A 21,240-nucleotide genomic window follows, 5' to 3' on the forward strand; every position below is an offset into this window, starting at 1 on the left:
AAGGCGTTCAAGGAAGCCACTGTCGTGTTCCTCGGGGAAGTTCTGAGCATGATTGGAGATAAGCTGGTTGATGCATATTTGCATATGCGGTCTGCCAAGGACTTGTGGGAGGCACTCGAATCTAAGTTCGGGGTTGCCGATGCAGGGAGCGACATGTATATTATAGAGCAGTTCCACGATTACAAGATGGTTGAAAACCGTCCTGTATTGGAGCAGTATCATGAGATAATATGCATTGTTAAGGAGCTTGAGCTTCTTAAGTGCGAGTTACCGGGCAAGTTTGTCGCGGGCTGCATAATCGCTAAGCTCCCCAAATCCTGGAGGAACTTTGCCACTACTCTGAAACATCAGAGGCGTGAATTCTCTGTGGAGGATGTCATTGATCATCTGAGTGTTGAGAAGAATTCAAGGGCAAAGGACTCGCACGGAAAAGGGGTCGAAGGAACTTCTGTGGCCAATATGGTACATCGGAAGAACTCCAATTGCCACAAGCCCAAGGGAAAGAACGGTGTCCAACAAAATGCCGACTTTAAGAAGAAGGGTAAGAAGACCTTCAAGAAGAACAAGAAGGATGAGGGTTGCTTTACTTGTGGTTCAGTTGAACATTGGGCCAACAAGTGCCCAAAAAGTACAAGAAGCAAGGGCAGGACTCCAAGTCTGTCAATATGATTGTGAGCAACAATGAGAGTGGTGCATCTGGGTACGGTAATTTATTTGCTGTATTTTCAGTTTGGCCGTCCACCTATTGGTTGGTCGACACAGGTGCAGGTGTTCATGTGTGTGCTGACATTTCATTGTTTTCTTCTTACCAGGCCATAGGTCACGGGTCTGTACTGATGGGGAATGGCGCGAGTGCTTCTGTTCTTGGTGTTGGCACGGTCGATCTGAAGTTTACTTCGAGAAGGATCGTCCAACTGAAGAACGTGCAACATGTCCCCGCCATCAAGAAGAACCTCGTTAGTGGCTCCCTTCTATGTAGAGAAGGGTTTAAGTTGGTATTCGAGTCTAATAAATTAGTTGTTACGAAATATGGACTATTTTTTGGAAAGGGTTATGAATGCGGAGGCATGTTCCGCCTTTCTCTTGCATATCTATGTAATAAAGTCGTGAACAATATTCATTTGAGTGTTAATGAATTGAAGTCTGGCATTCATGTCTTTGTCACATTAGTTTCAGTGTTATGACGCGGCTAGCAAAATCGAATTTAATCCCGAGTTTCACTTTAGCCAAAGGTTCTAAGTTCCATTCGTGTGTGCAATCTAAGCAACCTCGCAAGCCTCACAAGGCAGCAGAGGAGAGACACTTGGCGCCACTTGAACTCATACATTCTGATCTTTGTGAGATGAATGGTGTGTTGACTAAAGGTGGAAAGAAATATTTCATGACTTTGATAGATGATTCCACTAGATATTGCTATGTGTATCTGTTAAATACCAAAGATGAGGCGCTACACTACTTTAAAATCTATAAGGCAGAAGTTGAGAATCAACTCGAAAAGAAAATGAAACGAGTCCGGTCAGGTCGTGGTGGAGAGTACTTCTCGAAAGAGTTTGAAGCCTTCTGTGCGGAACACGGTATTATTCACGAGAGGACGCCTCCCTACTCACCCCAGTCAAACGGGGTTGCCGAGCGGAAAAACCGTACTCTAACTGATTTGGTTAACGCCATGTTAGATACGTCGGGTTTATCCAAGGCATGGTGGGGGGAGGCTATAATGACATCATGTCATGTCCTGAATAAGGTTCCGACAAAGGATAACGAGATCACTCCTTATGAGAAGTGGACCAAGAGAAGGACAACACTCTCGTACTTACGTACTTGGGGCTGCTTGGCGAAAGTTAATGTGCCGATCCCCAAAAAGCGTAAGCTTGGACCAAAGACTATGGACTGTGTTAATTTGGGCTACGCTATGAATAGTGTTGGCTATAGATTTCTAGTAGTGAAATCTAAGGTACCTGACATGAAGGTCGGTACAATTATGAAGTCTAAGGATGCTACATTCTTTGAGTACATTTTCCCCATGAGAGATGTACAAAGCACTTCTAGACAGGAATCTGAGGAGACTCCTGAACCTGCCATTCCGATGGAATATTATAAACAAACACATGATGAAAATCCTGAGGAGGATAATGAGGAAACCCTTGGTAGGGGCAAGAGACAAAGGACTGTAAAGACCTTTGGTGATGATTTCTTCATATACCTCGTGGAGGATAATCCCACTTCTATTTCAGAAGCGTATGCATCTCCAGAAGCTGACTACTGGAAGGATGCGGTCCGTAGCGAGATGGATTCCATCATGACTAATGGGACTTGGGAGCTTACTGCACGTCCATATGGTTGCAAATCATTGGGATGCAAGTGGGTGTTCAAGAAGAAGCTTAGGCCTGACGGTATGATAGAAAAGTACAAGGCTAGGCTTGTGGCCAAGGGCTACGCCCAGAAAGAAGAAGAAGATTTCTTTGACACTTATTCACCTGTGGCCAGACTGACCACCATTCGAGTATTACTCTCGTTGGCGGCCTCGCATGGTCTTTTCATTCATCAGATGGATGTTAAGATGGCTTTCTTGAACGGAGAGCTAAAGGAGGAAATCTATATGCAACAGCCTGATGACTTTGTGATAGATGGTTAGGAAGGAAAGGTGTGTAAGTTGGTGAAATCTTTATATGGCCTGAGACAAGCGCCTAAGCAATGGCATGACAAGTTTAATGAAACGTTGACATCTGTTGGCTTTGTTGTTAATGAGGCCGACAAATGTGTATACTATCGCTATGGTGGGGGCGAAGGAGTTATACTGTGTTTGTATGTTGATGACATACTGATATTTGGGACTAATCTCAAGTTGATCGAGGAGGTTAAGTCTTTCCTATCTCAGAACTTTGAGATGAAGGACCTTGGAGTGGCTGATGTTATCTTGAACATCAAGCTACTGAGAGATGATGAGGGTGGGATTACACTTCTGCAATCCCATTATGTTGAGAAGGTGTTGAGTCGCTTTGGATATTCGGACTGCAAACCATCTCAAACACCATATGATTCTAGTGTGCTGATTCAAAAGTCTAAAGGCACAGCTATTGATCAACTGAGATACTCTCAAATCATTGGTTCACTCATGTACCTAGCAAGCGCAACGAGGCCTGACATCGCGTTTGCTGTGAGCAAACTGAGCCAGTTTGTTTCCAATCCGGGTGATAGAGAGAGTTATGCGCTATCTGAAAGGTACTATGAACTATGGACTTCACTATACCGGATACCCGTCGGTACTTGAAGGGTATAGTGATGTGAATTGGATCTCTGATGCTGATGAGATGAAGGCCACAACTGGGTATATGTTTACTCTTGGAGGTGGTATTGTTTCCTGGAAGTCTTGCAAGCAAACGATCTTAACAAGATCGACAATGGAAGCAGAATTAACAACATTAGATACATCGGGTGGCGAAGCGGAATGGCTTCGAGATCTGTTGATGGACTTGACAGTGGTTGAGAAGCCGGTTCCGGCCATCCTTATGAACTGCGACAATCAAACGGTTATTGTCAAGGTGAAGAGTTCAAAGGACAACATGAAGTCCAACAAACACATAAGAATGAGATTGGAAGCTGTCAGAAAATTGAGGAACTCCGGAGTGATAGCGTTGGATTATATTCAAACGGCTAAGAATCTGATAGATCCCTTTACTAAAGAGCTATCATGTGTTGTGATAGATAGCGCATCAAGGGAGATGGGTATGAGACCGACATGAGTTGCCATGGTAGTAACCCAACCTATGTGATCGAAGATCCCGTGAAGTAGGACCTGGGAAAACAAGCCAGTGGTGAATTGAGGAGAGTAACTTTACTAACCCACTCCGTTGGAGATACAATACTCTCGGAAACTGTAGGGAAGTATGACTACTGTCTTAATGTGTTCCAAGGCTTATATGTATAAGTAAGATGCTATCCTACAGAGCAATCTTTGGAGGAACACACCTATATGAGCCCGACTGCTGGTCACGGTCTATGAGATTGGGGTGATCTCTAGCAAGCTCATGAACAGGCCAGGAGTGTGACTAATATGCTCCACCCGAGGGGTCGGCCTTCGGCAGCCTCGTATTAGTGAGACTTGTGGTGAAACTTTTTGACGCCAAACTGACAATTCAAGGCATAGTCCATTGTTCAGTTGTGAAGGAGTGTAACTACTTGGTCTAGGTGGAGCTCAACCTTAATCGGTCTCCACTGAGATGCTGGTATATCAAAACAGCGTTTGGAGCAAAGGACAAAGTGGGCCCCTGATATCTGGTGGGGGATTGTTGAAATATGAGATGGGCCTAGAGCCCATATGACAACTTCAGATTTAATCTCTAAGGGCCCATGTAGGTGGCATGACACGATGGTGGGAAATTTAGTCCCGCCATGCTAGTGGAAGGAGAGTTGGAGTGGTTTATAAAGGATTCTCTCTCTCATGCTATTGGAGCTTGAGAAGAAAAGAAGCCCTCGCGCACTCCTCTTCCTCCGCTCGCCACGCCACGCCTCGTCACGATGCGCCGCGGGTTGCGGAATTGAGCCGAGACGAGCTCACTCCTATGCGCTTCTTTTTGCCGGTCAGGAACGGAGACTTGGACGTGGGTTGAGCCCACGTCTCTCCACGCGCGGCCGCACATATATATGTGGGGCGCTGCCAACCCTAGCCGCCGCGAAACAGAATGCATCTCCGCCTCCACGCCTATGTTGTTCCTCTGTTGTTGCTGCCGCCGGCGACTCCATCCCGTTCATCGTGTACACGGTTGACGGGAGAGCAGGCCTCCGAAACCCCGCCTCTCCGGGTCCTGTACGGGAGAGGGGCGATTAGGTTTTTGGGTAGCGACTACGCGACTGCTCGCTTCTGTTCATTTACGTCCGCATCACCTTCGTCATCACCATGTCGACCGACGCCGACCGTGCCGCTACTGAGAAGACTGAGGCCGACAAGAAGGCCGCCGAGGCTGCCGCGGCTGCTGCCACCGTCACCGCCGCCGCGTGGCCGATTGGAGGGTATACATCGCTTATCCCTCTCGTGTTTTTTTCTATTGTAGTAGTACTAGCGATATGCCTAGATGTTTCTATTATGTGCGTAGTACATGCTCTGTTAGATCGTAATCAGTGTGTTATCAATGATGTCCATGTCATGTTCATGATTTATTCATGGATTAATTTAATCAAAAAAATTGCCTATTTACTCATCATTATCTCAACCAATCAAATGCATGTGACCCGACATACAATAGGAAAAATGTGAAGCATGACTGCGCATGCAAATAGGGCTACGAACGGACATGCCCAGACACAACCGAACAAGTTCGCACACATTTGAAGGGTCAAATTTTCCCAGACGCTGCCCTAGGCCCATATGCAATGCATATGACATCACTTGCACGAAAAGAAGGGTTAACATGGAAAAACGAGCCTGAATGCTTATTTTCTTAACCAACGAGGTTTTGGGAGATGTGGATGGGTGTGTAACATCAGTTTTTTTTTTTTTTGCGTGGAGTGTGTAACATCAGTTTAGTAGGGCAACCGGCCGTTCAAACTCAAACTGAACCATATTTTAACGTCCGTGCAAATTTTCATCTCCAAAAGATAAATCGTTGCTGCGTACAGGTACGTTCCGCCCGGTTGCTTAATTGCTTCCTGGCAAGTAGGAGCATAAGTAAACACAAGGATTTGGTGCAACTTGCAAGTTGGCAGGCAGAGACGTCTCTTGCTTGGCAGGTCAGTTTGGTTCGAGCGCTTGAAGCTCCATTCGCCAGTTCAGTCAATCGCCGATTACAAAAGGCAGCACCAGCACGCGCGAAAGCATCCCTGCATCGGTTCTAGTGATGCATGAACCTGCTCTCTTCGGTTTATCTTCCTCGAGGGTATATTGCGGTCAGTTGTTTCGGGTTAATTATGTTCTGACGGTTGTTTATGTTCTGAGAGTAGAGTAAACTTGTTTGGTGCGTGTTTGTGGTGTCCTTATACATTTTGGCTTTGATGTCAGTTGATAAAATTGTTGCTATAACACTCACATGGCCTGCAGATGAATTTCTTGCTCACCCAGCTCGACTCCCTGCTCCGCTTACTCGCTTAGTCGGCTAGCTCAGAACAAACCGATTTTCATGTTTTTTATTGGAAAAGGTTTGTTAATACGGATTTTTAAATCAATGGATTTCAAAAGTATTGTGAATTTAAAAATCATGCATTTTACAAAAATGTTTCAAATTTTATATTTTTATGTATTTCAGGTAATGCTCACTAATTTGGAAAAAGGTTCAAAAATTCTGAATAAATCAAAGATTTTAAAAATTCACATGAACTTTAGAAATATTGACATATTATTATTATTATTCATGAATTTGAAATAATGTTTCATGGATTTTAAAAAAATGTTCATAGTTTTTCATTTAATTTTCATGAATTTTAACAAATATTCATGAACGAAAATAGGTAAATTAGAAGAAAAACAAACATGAAAAAAAGAAAGAAAAACATGAAAAAAAACAAGTAATACGTTCTCAAAACCATGAAACCCGACCGACCCATTACAACTCGTTACTCTCAACTAGCATAATACACCATTATAAGCAGAGCCCATAGCAATCCAACAATTCAAAGTGCACTTGTGGCTCCAAATCAAGAAGCTTAGAGCATCTCCAACAACCGCGCTAAACAAGCGCCGCGCCGTAAAAGTGGGCGTTTTAGCGCGCATGCAACCCGGCGGCTGGCTCCAGCGGGCGCGCAAAAACAACGTGCGCTGTTTAAGAAGTTGGGCGAGCGGTCGGATACGCTATCTCGCGCGGTGTATTTGGGGCGTCCGGTTCCGCGCGCGGCACATTCGAGCGCTCGCGCCACACTCTCTCCTCTCCTCCTCCTACGCCCCGCACGCGCCGGCGCCGGCGCCCTGCCGCCCATGGACGTGCGCACCGGCACCCCGCTCACCCCATTGTACAGCCGCGACCCCCCGCCGCCGCCGCTGCCGGAAACCCTAGCGCGGGGAGCGTTGGCGTCGCCACCGCCGGAGCTCCGCCGAGCGTCGGCCTCGCGCGCAGCCTCTTCTTGCCGCCGCGGATGACCACGGCGACGGGTGGCGTCGCGCCGGCGCCGTCCCGTGCCGCCGCCGCACCGTCGAAACTCCCCAATGCGGCGCGACCGAAGAAGGGCAAAACATCCGCGAAGAAGAACAAGGCGGCGGACGGCTCCGGCAGCTCGAAGGCGAGGGGAAAGAAGCTTGCATGGCGTTTGACGGGCGCGGCAGCTACCGAAGCACCGGCGAGCTCACTCGTTGAGCCGGCCGCCGACGTGCACCACGTGTTCGACGAAATGCCCCCAAGGTGAAAAAAATTCCAACTTTCATTTTCTTGTTAATTTTTCAATGCATCATATAGATAGCTTATTTGCATTGTTCAAAAAACTTTGTAGTCTCAACGATGATGCATACATGTCAACTATTGGTGTTGGCTCCAACAATTCGCATTGGTCTCAAACCAATGACATCCATTTCGAAGACCATGAGTTTGAGGTGGACGAGGAGGGTGAGGGCATTGTCGACGCGCCGAAAGGAAGAGCGGGCAATTACACCAACAAAGATGACATCTTACTATGCTATAATTGGTTGCAGGTGTCGAGGGATCCATCCGTTGGAGGTGATCAAAGTAGAGATGCTTATTGGGGGCAGATGAAAGAACACTTTGATGCTCACAACATGAGTGGAATTGGCCGCCCCGAGAGATCACTTCGTTCCCGATGGTCGACAATCAACTCGGATTGTCAAAAGTGGGCGGCCGCACAAAAGTCGGTTGACAAGTTGAACCCAAGTGGCACAAATGAGGACGATAGAGTAAGTGGCATTTCATACATGTTCATCATACTTGTTTTTGGTGTCCAAAGTGCTAACTTGCTTTGTTTTAATGTAGTACAACATTGCACAAAACTTGTTCAAAGAACAGGTGAGGACAACCAAGAAGGGGAAGATCAAGAAAGGAAGGATCTTTACATTGCCTCATTGCTATGAAGTGTTGAAGGATGATGAGAAATGGAAGAAGCGTGATGGTTTGGATGATTCGCATTTGAGCAACAAACACAAGCGAACAATTGAGTTGAATGATGATGAGGAGGAGGAAGAGGATGATGCATCAAGTGATGACGGCAAGAGAAGCCCCACACCCAACTCAGTTTCATACTCGAAGCCGAAACGACAGGATGGGTGCAAGAAAGACAAAACCGAAAAGAAGAAGAGGAAAGGAGATGATGAGCTCAAAAATACTATGGAAGCTATTGTGAAGGCAAGAAAAGAAGCCAACGAGGTGAGAAAAATGGCAAGGAACCAAGATGCCGCGGCCGAGGAGAGGAGGTTGGCGGCTGAGGAGAGGAGGGTGGCCGTCGAGGAGAGGAAAGTGGCATTGGAGGAGAGGAAGGTGGGCATGGAGGAGCGAGCTAAGTTGTTGGAATGGGAGAAGCACTTGTTCTTCTTGGACACATATTTGTTCAATGATGCGCAAAAGGAATATGTCAACCTTGCCCGTGAACAAGTCTTGATCCAAAAAAGAGCCATGATCTGCGACATGGGTGGTGGTGGCCTTGGCGGCATGGGTGGCGGTGGCCTCGGCGCCATGGGTGGCGGTGGCCTTGGCGACATGGGTGGCGGTGGCCTTGGCGCCATGGGAGGCATGGGTGGCTTCGGAGCCACGGGAGGCATGGGTGCACCTTCGGCCGCCATGGGAGGCATGGGTGGCTTTGGAGCACCCTCCGACGCTATGGCCGCCATGGGAGGCATGATTTTTGCTTCTCTCATGGGAGGCATGGGTGCACCTCCGGCCGCCATGGGTAGAATGTCTTTCGATGTGCCTCCTCACACACATTCCATGAAGATGCCGTTGAAGATCTTGCCAACACCATCGGAGCTTCACGTGATGCAGTGCGTGATGAGGTTAGGGAGGAAGATTCATCTTCGGAGGCGGAAGAATCGTCTTCGGAAGATGAGGACGAAGACGAGGAAGATGATTGATGTGTCTTTCATTTGTGTCTTGAACTTTAGTTGGCATTTTGAACTTTGTTGGATGAACTTGTGGGCATGATTTTGAACTTCTGGGCATGAACTTTTATTCATCAACTTGTTTGTGTCAAATTTCACATGTTCATTGCATTTTGATGAATGTTTCAAACTCATTTTGTGTCCAAAATGCCATATATGCTAAATGTCCGACGAGTCGTGCGCGTTGTATTTTTGCACGCCGCTGGAGCAGCGCGCGCGCGCTGCATTATAGCGCGGCTATTGGAGCCAGCGCTGGCGGCCGCGCTAAACCAGCCGAAGCATGCGCGGCAAACAGGTTTTTTGCGCGCGGCGCGAAGCGCGGCTGTTGGAGATGCTCTTAGTATGTTAGAAGATTCCGAAGCACGTGGCGGACCTGCATATAGTGCTCCCCTGCATAGCCAATCGTGTCATGACTTCGCCCTTGTCTTGGTCTAGTACGACCGGTGGGAAGAGATGACTTGGGAGAAGTAACAGGGTTGTGTGAGCCAGGGAGACTACAAGCCCAAGGAGAGGAGGGAGGGTAGTGCAGGTGGGGTTGGGCTTGGAGAGAAGGGCGGCATGGCCGTGCGCTTCCATAAGTGAGGGTCTGGATTTGTCCAGGAAGGCTAGGAGAGAGATGGGCGCAAGGCCGTGTGGGGCGGCGTGCTGGGTGTGCGGCAGCAGTTTGCTGGGGATGGAGCACCGCGAGAGGTGTGACGGGAGTGGGCGTCGGAGAGGTGGGAACCGGCGATGGACAATCCTGTAGGTGAGCATCGGGGATGGACAGTTTTTCGAAGGGGTTAAGGAGGGCATGGTAGGCGGGGGAGAGTTGTTGAGCGCTAATTGAAATTTGTAGCGCTAATCATGGAAGGAAGTTGGATCTTAGGATCTGCTACATGTATGGAGATGATGAATTTAGATCTCCGCACTTCATGTTTTTATAGGGGCAGTAGATGTATAAAGCACTTTCTTTTTAACATAAATAAGTTGCCACATATACCTTTTGAACTTAACTAGTATAATACTCGTGTGTTGCCACAGAACGACAAACATATAGAAATTAATCAATGGTAAAAGGGTATTAATATATGATCATTGATCTTTTTATCCTAGGCAAACAAAAATAAAATAGCCTCGTGTCAGTATGCCTTCTTCTCGCGCTCGCCGCGCAAGAGGGGTGGCCAATCCATCACATGGATGTGAAATCATCCTTCTTCAATGGCAATCTGAAGGAAGAGGTCGACGTCGAGCAGCCTCCGGGCTTCGTCGCCGTCGACCGCAAGCACAGAGTGATGAAGCTGTGGAAGGCACTATACGGACTCCACCAGGCACCCCGGGAAATGGAAAGCCAAGCTCGTCAACATGGTGGGTTTCTGCCGCTGCAACTCCAAACATGTCGTTTACGCACGCGGGTCAGGCCGCGAGCTCCTACTCCTAGGGGTGTACGTGGATGACCTGGTGATCACCAGAGCCGATGCCACGGAGATCGACAGGTTCAAGATGGAGATGAAGGCCATGTTTCGGATGAGTGACCTTGGGTTGCTCTCCTACTACCTGGGCATCGAAGTGTGCCAGAATCCTGTCGGGGTGACTGCTACTTGTGAGCTGCATTGCGATTTTCCCCGCTGAGTAGAGGAGATGCAGTACAATAGAGATAAGTATTTCTCTCAATGAGAACCAAGGGTATTGAACCAATAGGAGAATCATGCATAGCCTTGTGAATAGCACCTGCACACACAAAAACAAATACTTGCACCCCAACGTGGGTAAGAGAGATGTCAATCCCCTTGAACACGTTAATTGCAAGATCAAATCTTGTAGTGGTAAATATATTAATTGCAAATTAACATAAAAAGGTAAAATTGCAGCAAAAGTATTTTGGATTTTTTATATGATTAAAGTAGACCCGAGGGCCATAGTAATGGAGATGTTACTAATACAAGGAAATTAACCCTTATTAATATGATTTGACTGCCAATTACGAAAGTTGTTTTAAGATGCTGCAACTTGTTGAGATATTTAGCTAAGCGGGGAAGCATTATCTGAACGATAGCGCTCGCGTCGCCTCCAGGGGGGCGGCTTAGGCGCCCTAGCCACCGTCCCTCCAGGCCCTCCCTTCCTTCCTGCTTCCCCACCGCCGCCGGAGGAGGCCAGCGAGCGAAGCTCGCCCGGCGGACGACGGACGGCGGGCCTTCCTCACCTCCTCGCGAGGGGATCCTCTGGCCGAAACATGATGGCGAACCTGGTTGCCCGATGTGGAGGCGGAGTAGGCGCGATGGGGCGGCGGCCCGATCGGATTCCGGCGGCGGTTGTGCCTTCACGACTGTGGGGGCAGCGTGGGGCCGGCCATGGCGGCTGGCGGCGGCGGATCTGGGGCCCCCACCCCAGATCGGTTCCCCTCCAGATGACGAGTCTCGCGGCCTCTGGGCATCGTGGAGGTGCCGGCGACGGCGTGTGCTCAGCCTGGTGATGGCGGCGGCCGTGCTCGGCAGTTGGATTTCTTCAAACAGATATGGGTGAAAACTTGCTTTCGGCTTCTACCAAGGCCGGCGGTGGCGACGCTATCTGCATCTTTCCCTTCTTGAAGGCATCACCGTGGAGAAGTTCAAGGTCACTCTCTTCTACCTTCGGGGGAAACCCTAGATCAGATGATCGAATGACAGCGGCGCTCTGGTGTCGTTCCCCCTTGAGGGCGTCATTCTTGGAGGTACACACGTGTTCTGGGGACCAGAGGATGGATTCTTTGGTGGAGCGGTGCGTCATCTCACTCATCGACGGCATGTCGTTGTGGGGACTGATAACCCACAAGTGTAGGGGATCGTAACAGCTTTCGAGGGTAGAGTATTCAACCCAAATTTATTGATTCGACACAAGGGGAGCCAAAGAATATTCTTGAGTATTAGCAGTTGAGTTGTCAATTCAACCACACCTGGATAACTTAGTATCTGCAGCAAAGTATTTAGTAGCAAAGTAGTATGATAGTAATGGTAATGATAGCAAAAGTAATATTTTTGGGTTTTGTAGTGATTGTATCAATAGCAACAGAAAAGTAAATAAGCAAAGCACAGTATATGAAAAGCTCATAGGCAATGGAGCAGTGATGGATGATTATGTCGGATGCGATTCCTCATGTAATAGCTATAACATAGGGTGACACAGAACTAGCTCCAGTTCATCAATGTAATGTAGGCATGTATTCCGAATATAGTCATACGTGCTTACGGAAAAGAACTTGCATGACATCTTTTGTCCTACCCTCCCGTGGCAGCGGGGTCCTAGTGGAAACTAAGGGATATTAAGGCCTCCTTTTGATAGAGAACCGAACCAAAGCATTAACACATGGTGAATACATGAACTCCTCAAACTACGGTCATCACCGAGAAGTATCCCGATTATTGTCACTTCTGGGTTGTCGGATCATAACACATAATAGGTGACTACAGACTTGCAAGATAGGATCAAGAACACACATATATTCATGAAAATATAATAGGTTCAGATATGAAATCATGGCACTCGGGCCCTAGTGACAAGCATTAAGCATAGCAAAGTCATAGCAGCATCAATCTCAGAACATAGTGGATACTAGGGATCAAACCCTAACAAAACTAACTTGATTACATGATAAATCTCATCCAACCCATCACCGTCCAGCAAGCCTATGATGGAATTACTCACGCACGGCGGTGAGCATCGTGAAATTGGTGATGGAGGATGGTTGATGATGATGACGGCGACGAATCCCCCTCTCCGGAGCTCCGAACGGACTCCAGATCAGCCCTCCTGAGAGAGATTAGGGCTTGGCGGCGGCTCTGTATCGTAAAACGCGATGAAACTTTCTCTCTGATTTTTTTCTCCGTGAAACGGAATATATGAAGTTGGAGTTGAGGTCAGCGGAGCTGCAGGGGGCCCACGAGACAGGGGGGCGCGCCCAGGGGGGTGGGCGCGCCCCCCACCCTCGTGGACAGGGTGTGGGCCCCCTGGTCTTGATTCTTTCGCCAATTTTTTATATATTTTCCAAAACTTGCCTCCGTGGATTTGCAGGTCATTCCGAGAACTTTTGTTTTCTACACATAAAACAACATCATGGCAGTTCCGCTGAAAACAGCGTCAGTCCGGGTTAGTTTCATTCAAATCATGCAAGTTAGAGTCCAAAACAAGGGCAAAAGTGTTTGGAAAAGTAGATATGTTGGAGATGTATCAGGGACTCGGCGACCGATGCACGGAGATGGACTCGCGCAGGAGGGTGATGCGATCTGGCCTCATGGTGGCATCGACGGCAACTAGACCGGGCAAGGTAGATGTAGCAGTACAACTCTGAAGATGGATTGGTGGCAGGTGGCTGCGCGGCCTCATACCTGGCAGGCGTCCTGGTTGAGGAGTGCGCCGGACCGGTGGGTGCCCCATACCTGGCAGGCGTCCTAGATGGGACCTCAGGTCTGAGATGTTAGGTTTGGTTGCGAGGTATGTTTGGTATTAGGCCCAGACTATCAACATCCTTCATCATTTGGATATATAGGAGTGGCGACAGATGTTGCTTAGACAGTGGCTTTAATCTTACAGTTGTATTACTTTGTAAGGTCTTGTGTGAATAATGAATAAAGTGGTTGCATGCATTGTCCAGATACAGAGACCGTAGGTCTTCCTCCTTTTCTAAAAAAAGGAAAAAAGGGGAAAGTCTTAGCAGAACCTTCACTAAATCGGTATTAAATATATAAGCTGACACCATTGCTTTAGTGCCTTTGTTTTAGCAAATCCATCAAAGGCAAATTTGTGGGAGATGCACACGCCGGCCGACGATACTAAACGCACCATCAGAATTAGGACTCGGCGGGGAGAATATTATTTCATCTTCAGAGAGCCGCCGTTGTCTGGCCTGTCTATGTAAGATACAAACCCTAACAGAACTTAAAGAAATGTCCAAAAGCGAAACAGACCAAAGCCCATAGGAGATGTAGCGGACCGACGGCGGCGACGGCGGGAGGCAAAGAAACCCTAACATTTTTCTGGAGAGGGGGCGGCTGCTGTCCCACCTGAACGATTCATTGCATTAGAGTTGACCCTGGAGAAATTCTCATCGAGCTTCGGCCCTGGCTCTACTGCAATGGTACCGCTACAAGTAGATGCCAGCCTTGGTAGCGCCGCTCTCTTTCTACCTAGTAGACATGAGCAAAGACGGTGACTGCGGCATGGCTGGTTAAGCCATAAATCACATGTGTTCACAAAAAAAGTACGCACACTAAGTAAACGATGGCGCATCAATCAAATCAACGATGCCATGATAGATGGGCGAATAGCTCCCATGCAACGTTGTTGAACTGAATTGTCTCTCATGCGACGTAGTTGGTTGTAATGGCTCTCATGCGACGTCTCCCAGCGCAGAAATAGCTCAAGCAAGACAAACCGTTTACGCGGCTAGCTGGCTGTTAGTTGGGCTGAGGTTTGGGAGTTATGTGCTCTGACTGGTGGGGTCCACCTAAGGCCACATCGTCAAGAGTCAACCGTCCACGCCCCGACCGGTGACTGTGCTCGACTCGACTGTGCTGGACTGGGCAAGCGGCGCCGCCGTAAGCATCTTCTTCGGCAGAGGCAGCGATTTCTTCTCCGCGGTGGTGGAGCGCCTTTCTCGGCAGCGGCAGAGCTATTGCGAGTGAGTATTTTCGAAACCCTAGTCCCATTCGCCCGAATTATGGGGGGATCTGTGGCCTCATGCTGCCCCTCTGTTTCTTGGCGATTTAGAATCTCGATTGGATCCAGGGCTATTTCTTCTCCGCGGTGGTGGAGCGCCTTTCTCGGCAACGGCTATTGCGAGTGAGTATTTTTGAAACTGTAGTCCCATTCCCCAGAATTTTGGATAGACCTGTAGCCTTATGCTGCCCCTGTTTCTTGGCGTTTTAGAATCTCGATTGGGCCTGAATGAGATGGAGCGAGGAGACAGTGCTTCAAATCGGTAATGCCGCCCTTTTTTCTCTTTTAGCTGTTATCGAACTCGATTTGGTAGTGAGCGTCGCTTACACTGCCGCTGCCTGCCATTGACAAAACAAGGGAGGTTCCGGTTATGCCACCACATTCGCAATTATAGTGGAATTTTTTCCCTGTAAAGCCAAGCTCAGTGATGGCAGTGTCCAAGACATTGATGGAGATACCACCGTGAGGTTGGATGTCGAACTTGCAGATGTTGATCCCCAGGAATTGGAGAGCATGAAGGAGAAGGCCGTGGGCAATTTGGTGGAGAGAATTGAGGAGAGTATTGTTTGGGGTCCAGAACAAGAGGTATCTCTGCCACGTTTCGACAACTATTATGGTGAATATGTGAGAATTGAAGATGAAGAAACCATGGTTGCTGAAATTGATCAGCAAGAAGGGTGGGCAAGCAAAGAAGTAACATTTTATGCAGAGCTAATTGATCTACAAACTCATTCCAGAGTTGGTTATGTGCCATCAAAGATGGCTGCACAGGTGGAAGATGATGAGTGGGTTTCACAAAAGAAGATGTTGGCATTGTTGACTGAATCGACTGTAGTAGCTGAAGATACAGGGATTGATGCAGATGGAAAGGAGGGAACCCATGGTGCTAGGAAGATTGTTGTTGACTGGAATGTAGTAGAGTTGAATGAAAAAACAAATTTGGTCATTACACCAATATCTGACATTGATATGGCCGAAATGTTTGGCATTGAAGTGGATGACAAAGATAAGGAGAAGGATGACAGTTCTTTGCCTGCTGATGGTAACACAGGCCCTAAAAATGCAAATGAGGATGAAGAAGACCTGATGAGAGAGGCTGCAGATGATGTGGATGATGCAAATGATAATGAGCTGGTTTGTTTGTATGATAAAGAGAACCCAGTTATTGAGGTGGGAAAGTTGTGGCCAAGCATGGTTGAGTTTAGGATGTCTTTCAGGACCTATGCAGTGAAAAACGAATTTGATGCCAAGACTATGTGGACTGATCGAAAGAAATTTTATGCTCGGTGCAAAGGTTATGATGGTGGTGGCAATGCTTGCAAATGGTACATATCTGCCAGACTACAACCTGATGGAAGTACAGTAAGGGTAAATCAAATACCACACCGTCATACATGTATGACCACTTCACAAAGAGTTTCAAAGATGACATCACAACTTTGGATTATAGAGAAGATCACTCCTATTTTAGCCAAGACTCCAAACACTACTGCAAAGAGGCTTAAAGTTGACTTGGAGAAGCTGTACCCCATCCAGCTGCAATATACCACAGTGTGGAAAGCAAAACAAAGGGCCATGAAATCATTGTATGGTGACTGGGCAAATACATTTAGGATGTTGTATAGTTTTAAAGCAGAGGTGGAGAAAAGGTCACCTGGAAGTGTGGTGGAGATAGATACAGAGGTAACAGAGGATGGCAAGGATTTTTTGAGCAAGTTTTTTTATGTGTTTGAAGCCTTGCATAGATGGATTCAAAGCAAGTTGTCATCCATATTTGAGCATAGACTCATCTTTTTTGACTGGAAAGTGGAATGGTCAGTTGGCTGCATGCAATGCTCTAGATGGACACAGCTGGATGTTCCCAGTTGCAATAGGAATGTTGCAATCAGAGACAGAGGCATCATGGATATGGTTCATGATGCAACTGAAAAGATGCATAGGGCCAGTTTCTCCTTTGGCCATCCACACAGATGCATGTAAAGGGTTGGAAATGCAGTAAAAGAAGTTTTCCCCCATGCTAAGTAGAGGGAGTGCTTTGGACATATGTGGATGAATCTGATAAAAAAATTCAGAGGAGATGAATTTGGGCGCATGTGGCCAGCAGCAAGATCCTACACCAGACAGACACATTCCTATCACCTTGGTAAGATATTTGCATCATGTAGTGATAATGAATTTGCTTCATGGTTGAACAACCACCATTCTCTATTGTGGTACAGATCAGGTTTTAATATTGCCATAAAATATGATCATATCAATAAAAACTTGGCAGAAAGTTTTAACAACAAAGTGAAGGATTTGAAAGACTTGTCTGTGCATGACATGGTGGACCAAATAAGGATCATGATCATGCGTTTGTGGGAGTTGAGAGGAAAAATTGCTAATATTTTGGAAGGGGACAAGCTTCCAGCAGTGGTACAACAGGTGGTCAACATGAGTAGAAATCTTTCACATCTATCTTTGAGAAATCTTCCTTGTGGGGTGCTGAAGTTAGAGATACAAAGAGTGGCAAGAGGCATGTGGTAAATACTGAGTTGCATGAGTGCACTTGCCAAGAGTGGCAACTCACTGGAAAACCATGTGAGCATGCAATACTTTTTTTTGGCATCTAAACCCAGGTTAAATATGCACCCATATTTGCATGAGTATTATTCAATACAAAAATTCAAAGCTGCATATGCAAGTCCAATTCCTGCACTGACTGACCAATCTCAGTGGCCTGAGGTGGAAATAGAATTTACCTTGTGTCCCACTGTCACTAGAAGAAAGGCTGGGAGGCCAAAACAGAGCAGATTCAAAGCTTGGTTTGAGAAAGGTGGTTGTAGTAAGAAGGGGAAAAAGGATAAGGAAAAGAATGAAAAGCCCAAAAGGGCTCAAAAAGGTAACAAAAATAGGTGCAAGTTGCGTGAGGTACTTGGGCACAGAGTTGGTTCATCCAAATGCACCTACACTTCTCAGAGGCCAAAGTATGTTTATGTTACTATTTTTGCAAGTTTTTGATTTTGCTACTTGTTCTAGTATCTAACCAAGTGAAATGCTTTATTTTTTAGGAGGAAGCGTGCAGAAAAAGCCCCACCTCTTGTTGTTGAACAATGCTGGCCAGTGAAAAAAGCAAGACTCAATGGCTTTAGAAGGAAGAGAACTGAGCAGATAATGTTTGGTGACAAAGATATGGAGCAAACTGAAACTGTTACTGCTGAACATGAGCTAACTGTTTCTGTTTTGGATGATGTGATGCATACTGAAACTGTTACTGCTGAACATGAGCTAACTGTTTCTGTTTTGGACGATGTGATGCATATTGAATCTGTTTTACAGGCGCTAGGGCAATCTGAAACTGTTGCAGATGATGCAACTATTGTGCTGCCATGCGAATCTGCTTTGACAGCTGTGTTGCCATGTTTGGAGGTTGTGCTGCCAAGTATTGAGTTGCAAACTGAAGAAGTTGAACAATGTGTGCCATCTACTCAATCTGCAGAAGTGCAAACTGAAGAAGTGGGACATGGTCAGGTGCAAAAGTTGAGGCGGCCTAGTGGAGTTGGCAAGAAAACCAAGAGCATCAGCATCAACAAACCGTGCGTCGTGGAACCAAACAGTGGAAAAAGGAGAAGAAATCGAGTGGTAGAAAGAAGCAAAAGAAATAGAGTCAAAATCATTCAAATGTGATGTAATTTGATGTGAAAACTTAAGTTTGTTGTTATTTGATGTGAAAACTTATGTTCTTTGATGTAAAACTTATGTGCTATGATGTTGATTTGACTTGAAATTCAAATTCAAATTTGAACTGACATTCAAATTTGAACATATCTCCAATATTTTTGGAGTTCATTTGTTTGTTCTGTGATGTTGCACTGTTTTATATACTACTATGCACTTTAGTTCATAAATCCAACCCTTTTTGCGAAGTCCAACTCGTAGTCACTGAAAATGCCGTCCAAACAGGCTCCAAAGTAAGGGAAAACGACCCCTTTTCTAAGCAAGTGTTTTTTCGACCTTCTCAAAATCACCCAAGAAGATTTTCTTAGCTTAGGGCGTGTTCGGGAGCCCTCCATGGCCAGAAAATCTTCAACTCCGATGCCATAAATCCAGCTCCAGCTTCTCGCAATCGATCCCGGATTGAGCAATCCGTTCGGCGTCATGACTTCTCGCTCGGACGAGGTAGCGAGCCTGTAGCCCATAAAATCACCCCTTTGTGGCCCATCAGGAGCAGCCTAAGCAATCCAAAAGGTTTGGAAAAGATGGGCTGGGCCATAGGCCTGGTGGGGGAGGGACTGCGCACGGCAAGAGAGACGACCTGGAGCGAATCGGTACGTGATGCTTTGGTCGAGCGAGTCACTTGGCGGTGGCAGAGCAACGCAGTTCTCTTCAACTCCAGCTTCCTCGTTTTTGTGGAGATCGATTTTTCCAACTCCACCGATCCTGCAAATTTGCACTGCGCCGTTCTCCCGCTTCTTTCTGGAATAACCAGGAGTTGACCCGTTCGGGTGTGCTCCAGTCTTGGAGGCAAGGATTCCGCGGGTGCAGCTGGGGCGATCCGTGGGAGCCCTGATTCTCCAATCTGATTGGCCACCGTTTTTTTCTCTGACGAACAGATAAGGTTGAGCGGGGGAGCATCTCAGTGACCGTTGGGCCGAGCGGATCGGGCCCGGCAAAGCCTGGCATGCGTGCGCACAGCCACGTCGCATGCATGCGAGAGGGATGGGCCACCATGCATGCCATGCAACGGCATTGCAGCCTAGCTATTCTGCTCGTGAAGCCATCGACACAGCCTAGCGATTTGCATGCACGCAGCGACGCAGTAAAGCAGCGGCAGTGGCGCAGCGTATAGGTACGTCGCATATAAGATACTTTAGCACACGGAACGGACGCGTCGGTTGTGCAGCTCCTTTTTCAGTGCCACGCACGGATGAAGCCTTACCGTCACCGCCGATGCAAGTCCAAAACGAAGCATCTCGGCTGTGCCGCCCGTGCCTCTTTGGATGCTCTGCTGCAATTAATTTTGCCACCACGCATGGAGAAGAGAAAACGATCGAAGGCATCATGTGCATTGACTACGGCTGCAACGCGGGCGGCTATAAAAGGGCACCATTTCCTCATCCCTCTCACACTCATCTCTCAAGCCTCCCCTCCGCTTCTTCTTTTCGAGCCAAATCCACCACTCGAGGCACCGGGCGCCCCGAGCCACCATGCAGTTCAACGGCCCTACCTACCGTCGCCCTCGCACCGTGCCGGAGAGGGAGTACCCGGCCGGAGTCATCGTCGAGAATAGCCTGAGGGTGTGGGCTAGACTGCTAGGACCAGGTTCACTAGGACGGAGGAAGTAAACTAGAACCAAACAATTGCAACGTTTTTGGTTCACAAAGACTGCAAGTTAGACTGCTAACTAGAACCAACCTTTTGTTTTAGCTGAAACAACACGGGACCCTACCATCGGACGCGATAGCTTGTGCATAAAAATAGCTCAAATAATTATCAGATGAGTTATCTCAAAAAAGATGACAACAAGAAGCTTAAAATTTGTGAAATAACCTAAGCCAAAAAGATATATCGATGTCAATGACCGTGTGCACTTTTTTTGCACTAGCTACACCTTTTTTATCAATGGGCCTCGATATGTTCTATTCGGCCCTGCCTACCTTCTATATGGGCCTGGCCTTTTCGGGCAACTGTCGATGAACCGTTTTTTCTTTTCTCCCTCTACCACTGAAACTGCCCCTGAAATTGAAACTGATGACGAACTGCAGAACTGAAAAAAACGGGGCCGAAACAGAGTGGAGAAGACATGCCGAATTCGTACAGCGCAACACTTTTATTCAAACATCCATATCATTACGATTACAAATGATGCCCAATCTATTTACTAACGACTAATTATCATCACATAAACAAATGCGAGAGCAATTACACAAACATAAAAAATTCTGGCCATCAAATTGCCCTGCTTCTTCAATTCGATGAGTTTCTTCATCTGCTTGTTCAGCTTCTTCAGCTCTGCCGTCCCTCCTGCATCCCCCACAGTAGCACCAATGAAATTGCCAGATCCATGGGCCCCAGATCCAGACGGGCCCGATCCAAACTTCTCCGCCTCCAACGGTAAATCGAGCTCCCCTGATGCACCCTCCAGTTGAATCCGCTCTATGTATTCATCTAGCCACTCAAAATGGGTGCATTGCTTTAATTTCTGAAATCGGAAACATGAGGGCAAGATGAACCCTAAATCCCAAATCCGATGAAAAATATGAAGTTGGGAGACAAAAACCAAAATTGGCATATTGAGAAGTAAAATCTCACCTTTCCCTGCTCTGGTTTGCTCTCGCATTTCACGAATTCCCGCCCAAGGTTGCCATTCTTGTCGGTCGTTGTGACTAGCCGCTTCAGGGGTGCGGTGCGTGGGCATGCAGGGCACCTTGTCATGGACACTACGCCATAGCGCGACCATGAGCGGCGGGAGACTGAAGCAGAGCTCGACATTGCTAGGTCGCGGCCCGGAACGGCGTTGCTGCGCGTCGTCGCCGGAGAAGAAGAACAAGAACGGTCGAGGAGCGGGGCGA

Source organism: Triticum aestivum, chromosome 2B (genome assembly GCF_018294505.1).
Source record: "Triticum aestivum cultivar Chinese Spring chromosome 2B, IWGSC CS RefSeq v2.1, whole genome shotgun sequence".
NCBI classification, from domain to species: domain Eukaryota; kingdom Viridiplantae; phylum Streptophyta; class Magnoliopsida; order Poales; family Poaceae; genus Triticum; species Triticum aestivum.